We start from the raw sequence: 6000 nt of genomic DNA, 5'->3' as shown, positions 1-6000 counted from the left end.
GCTCAACCCATGGTTGAGCACATGGTCCAGTACAGTAGCACGAATCTCATTGGAGATTCGGATTCTCCTTCTTCTTTCTCTTGCTTCTCCTTGTTGTCCTCCTCCTCCTCTTCCTCCTCTTCCTCTTCCCCCTCCTCCTCCTCTTCCTATTCCTCCTCGTCCTCCTCCTTCTCTCATTCGTACCCCTCTCCTTCTCTGACTGTTGTCTCTGTTCTCCATTGCTCATCAAACAAATTCCAATTTGCAATCAAGGACTGCTGCAGTCCTTGATTGCAAATTGCTCACCAGACCCGAAAGTTTAGAGATTTGAATATTTGTGTGTTGTCGATTGATGCTTTGAGATTTTATGTGAGAAGTGTGTGCAAACCTGAAAAATTGTGTGTTGTGTTTTGACAACAAGGTGATATGAAATTGACATCAGAGTGTAAAGAAGGAAAGTCAGAGTTCTAATATGATAAGGAAATCTAAAGTGGTAACAAATTGAGTCAAGCGATTGGGGACAGAAGTAAAGGTTGTGAAAATTGTGCCTAATTTTTGCTTTTTGTGTTTTAGCAATCGAAAAAAACTGTAAGAGGCATTTTGAATCTGGAGCTACTAAGAGGAAAAAAAAATCAAAACAAGAGGAAGCTCGTGTTTCACTTGAAGGTGGGCATGTTGTTGAAATAAATGTAAAACTTCGAGATAGAAGAGAGACAACTGTAAGCAGGGATGAAAATCCCATCTCATTATTGGGGGGGACAATAAACAGCAAAATTTCAGAGAGTAATTCCTGGAGTGGACATGAAAAAATTGCTGTCTGGCATGACTGTACCTCCCTCTTTCTCTCCTACGCTCCTTTGAAACTTGCTGTACAGTGTTGAGCCCGCAGCATGTTCATATGTTTTAAATGATGGTATTAAAAGCAATAATCCTCTGACCAAATTTCTTTGCTCACTGTTCTAGTTTCCACTACAGCCCATCAAAGTAGCTTTACAAGAACTAGAAACTCAAAATAAGCTCTAAAACAGGAGGAAATACCTTGAATAATCCAACTACATCAAACTATTCTTCAAAAAACATATTTATTGTAGTGTCAACAAAAAACAAAGCAAGATATGGCATCAAACAGTGACATACAGTATATAGTATAGTTTGAGCTGTACACTGTTCCTTTTAGATCAAATAAAAAAATGAAATGAAACTACACCACAAAATAATGCAACTTAAAATGAACAGTCCTCATACATTTAAATTATAAAGTGTAACTGTGGGCCTATACAACATCAAACTCAAAGTACAAATCTATCTAGAGACAAACCCAAAATAGCAGTAACTATTTCTGACATTAATATCCTGACAGACTTTTTGAAAGAATAAAAAGCTCAGTATTTGCTCCTCCTGTGGTCTGTCCTCTCTCTCCCTCACTGTCCTGCACTCGCTTCAGCCTGTAAACAGTCATTAGCTATTAGCTTAAACAGTGAGCTGAAAGAGGCAGGTTTTGGACCAAGCAGGGAAAATATCGCTTTTCATATTACAGCCTTGTGCTTGGTGAACAGGTGGTGTGATAAATGACTTACTGGCAGGGGCGCCGTAGTGGGGGGAAAGCGGGTTAGGGTTAGGGGTAGTTTATGGATGGAGGGGTCTTGTCCCCCCTGACCCACCCGGGATTTCTGCCTATGACTGTAATAGCTCATTTCCACTATAAAGAGTCGTTCCGTGAAGGGCCGTGCCAGGCTGAGCCCAGCACGGCCCTGTTTGGTCTTGGAGTGTTTCCATTGCTTATGGTACCAGCGGGTCGGCGTCATGGAATTAGAGAGGCGCGCTCGTTGCCATGGAGTTGTTATAGTAACAAGAGGAGCTGTCAGTTGTTAGCCTACATTAGCTTTTTGCTACTTTTTTTAATGGACAAAATCTTGTTTGAATAAAAAAAGCTACTGGCCGGCAGCAGGTGGGCTGGCTGCGGCACCGGTTGGCGTCAGGCGGGCCGGCCGCGGCACCGTTCGGCGTCTAGCGGGCTGGCCGCGGCCGACCGGCATCGGTCGGCTTGCTGAGTTTTTTGTTGGGTTTTTCTGTTGTGTAGCCTAGTTTACATTTTTCTTCCAAATGGAAATGGAAATGCTGGTCGGTGGCACCGGCGGCACTGGTCTACACAACAGAAAAACCCAACAAAAAACTCAGCAAGCAAATCAGTTTCTTCCATAATCTCTCCAGAAACTAATGTTTGTAGATAATAGCCCACTGGCTGAAGGTTTAATGGTTGACACTTGTCACTTGTCAGTTTGTAGCAGCCTGGTTAACTGACATTCTAACGGACCAATCACGAAGGAGATCATATTTAGGCCCGCCTCCACAGCCCCGTTCTAACTGGGCCAGCACCAGATGTCAAACCGGGCTGAAATCTTTCATGGTTGGTTCCCGGAACCAAGCGGGCTGGTGTAGTGGGAATGAATGCGGAACCGAGAATTTCACGGCACGGTGCGGCACGGTACTATAGTGGAAAAACGCTATAAGTCTCTGATATGAATGTCTTGTCAATGCATTTGTCTGCATATGCATTCAACTCTGTGAGTGGCAAAGTGACCAGTTGGTGGTCGCATATTAGCTTAAGTTTATAGCCTATCAATCTATGCATCAATAAAGAAGATCAGTTTAAGGCTATTTGAATTGAATTTATTTAATTCGCAACACACATGCTTGTTTAGTTCACTGACCTACTTTCAGATATTTGTCAGGTTGAAGTTACTTTTTTTTTTTTTTTTTTTTTTAGGAAAACATCTTTTGTTAAAATTATTTTTTAAATTGATCACTATTTGTGACTCAGATTTTTTTTATTTATTCTAGTTTGAAGTTTTTTTTTTTAGTTGACTCATACAGTACCGCTTATTCCACTTACAGTACTTTGTTCTTACTAATAAAGCTTGTCAAGTTTAATGGAATGTCGTTATGCCGCCATTTTATTCCTATCACACATCTGGGATTGTATTGTCGGCAGGAGGTTTCACGCCAAAAATCCGGTAATTTTAAAAATAAAATGCCACTTAGGGCCCCAATTTGGCCAGGGTCGGCCCTGGATCTGTGTCATACCATTTTGTTAGTATCCACAGCCGGTCAATTCAAAATACAACAAAACAAAAAAAAAAATACACAAACTAAAAAGAAAGAAATAAGAAAGAAATATTCTATGACAAACATTAAATCAGAACAAAACAATTCTGAACAAATTTACAGTTACTGTATAAATAAATTTGACTGGACTCACCAGCTGCTGCCATAATGTCACTCTGCTAGAATCCCCACCACAGAGAAACTGAACTGGAGGAGCCCATGCATCGATATGTAACACCTGTGAAACACAAGAGGGCGAAATAAGGAAAATAAAAACTCCATCTCCATACATTTTATTCCAATACAACAAAACGTCTTGGTAGAAGTTGAACAAAGAGTTTAAAACTGTGAATCCCCATTTGTTGCTGCTCTGTGATCTGTGAGGAAGTCTGCGTTGTGCAGAGGCCAGTTTCTCTCATCAACTACCTAACAATATAAACTTTTTTTAAATTTAATAAATTTATGTGAGGATATGGCTACAAATTCAAATGTGTTCAACTTGGAGTTATGGTGTATCTTGGATAAACAATATACAAATAATTTAAAATATATTTCAGTATATTTCAATATTTTTTTTTTCTTTGCATGCACTTTTCCAGCTGAACAGCTGGTGCTGAGCAGCTCCACCTGAGCAACAGGTGCTGCCATCAACACCCTGACAGCAGATGTGCAGGAAAGGGAGACAGTTTCTCATCCACGTTCCCCACCCATTTCAATTTGTGGCTTCTCTAACCGCTGCCTACTGCTGACCAATATATATGTTTATGAATGCATGTTACTGAAAAGAGAACCAATTCTTAAACCTTTTCCTAAATAAAAGTTACTATTAATACATGTTACTAGTAATCGTGGCAGTAGAAAAATAATTTAAAAAAAAATTAAAAATAGTAATTGTAAAGTCATTATTATTGTTATCTTTACATTATTATATTATTACATTATCGTAATCTTTGTCCGGTGAAGGTTATTCTTCACCTTCATTCTGGACTTCAGACTCTGGAACAGTCGAATGATAATCTGCAGATCTGAGGCAGATAAAGGCAAGAATGACCTTCTTCTTGTCAGTTAAAATTTACAACTGCATATTAGAGAGATTTTTCAAACAGTGGGCTGATCAAGTTGTTTTGACATGTTTCTAATAATTCATATTGAAATAAAATCATCAGATTTCTGGCTTATTTGACCGTGGTCATTTATTTCCTCTTCAGTCAGCTGAATGCACTAAACCTACCTGCAGTCACTGCTGCCGTTGAGTGTTGTGTTGGTTCTGTGTGAAAATCCAGAGTTTCTTCCTTTTAGCTCAGCTTGTGAAGTTGCTCTGATAATGAGGAGCTGTAGTTCTGCTCCATCTGATCACCAGGCCGAAACCGTCAGCCAACACCTGAGAATTATGAATGAATTATTTGAGGGCACAGCCTGTCCAACTCCTGTATGTATTTATTTGTTCATATTTATTTGTGGCTGAGGTTACTCACCAGGTGAAATCCTTACTGCATCATTCATCATCCAGGCATGTAAATGAAAGCACAAGCTCTACACCTGTAACCGAATCACCTGAGATGACCTTTGTTTAAGGACAGTGGGCAGGACATAATACAAGTAAATGATTAGATCATCTTGCAGCTATTTTATTATTATACTAGGGTGAGCAAAACACTCAATAAATCAGTCTCCAACCTTACAAACTGCTTATATTGTTTTACAGGATGTACTGCAGTGTGGAAAGAGCTGTGGCTGTTTGAAGCAGATTATTCTCCACATAGGGCAGGAATTTGATTTCTGAAATGAAACTGTTAAATTAAATGAAAAAAAGTGGATAGTGGAAGTGATGCAGAGAAACTCCAGTAACACAGCTCACTTTCTGCTGGAGAAACCCGATCATTGGGCCAAGGAAACCCTTAATTAACCCTTAATTTAAGCCTTTTTTTTCTTCTTCTTTTTTTTTTTTTACATCTGAGCTTGTGCAGGTAAAGGGAGCGGAAAAGTAAACTTCAGGATAAACACACACTGTACAACAATCCGACACAACATTTTCCATTCTGTAGGCTCACTGAAGAATATCATACTGCAGAAGAAAATATAAAAAAATTCAAAAATGTCATCAGGAAATCTGATTATTGACGTTCAACATATATACTGGGGGTTTGAGTAATCAGACTAAAGGCTCATTTATTATGAGGGACGAAAAATGACAAAACAATAAATAAATGAATAAATAAATAAATATGCATATAAATATATAAATGCATAAATAATTAAATTAATAAATATTTCTACATTTATTTATTTATTTATTTCTGTTTTTATTCATGCATTTATTTATTTATTTGTGTATTTATACATTTATGCATGCATTTATTTATTTATTTTTACATGTATTTATTTATTTATTTATTTCTACATTTATTTATTCATTTGTGTATTTATATATTTATTTTTACATTTATTTATTTATACTTTTATTTATTTCTACATTTCCACATTTATTTATTTCTGTATTTCTGTGTCGTATGTTAATAAGGTGGGCGGTTCTTACATTAGTCTTAAGCACGATTGGTTTGTGGGTGTGATCCTATCCACTGCTACTGCCTGGACTGGCAGTAGCAGTGGATAGCAGTGGACTAGCTAGCTACTAGGGCATTAACAACGCCAGACTTTTCCACGTCGTCGACGTTACGTCGACCCGTCAACACCGGGAGATTTTTGGGGGGGCTAGCGGGGCTCCAACCGGAGGGAGGGAGGGGTTGTAGTGGAGCGCCGATCGGGCGACCGGGGGGGGTGAGGAGGCTGTAGTGGAGCGCCGACCGTGTGTGTGTGGGGGTGTGTGTGTGGGGGTGTGTGTGTGGGTGTTTCTTCGACTTTCGACGGGTCGATGTTTACATTAATGCCCTACTAGCTACTGTGTAAAACGCAATG

This window comes from Myripristis murdjan, chromosome 9 (assembly GCF_902150065.1).
Source record: "Myripristis murdjan chromosome 9, fMyrMur1.1, whole genome shotgun sequence".
NCBI lineage: Eukaryota > Metazoa > Chordata > Actinopteri > Holocentriformes > Holocentridae > Myripristis > Myripristis murdjan.
This window is presented reverse-complemented; position numbering follows the sequence as displayed.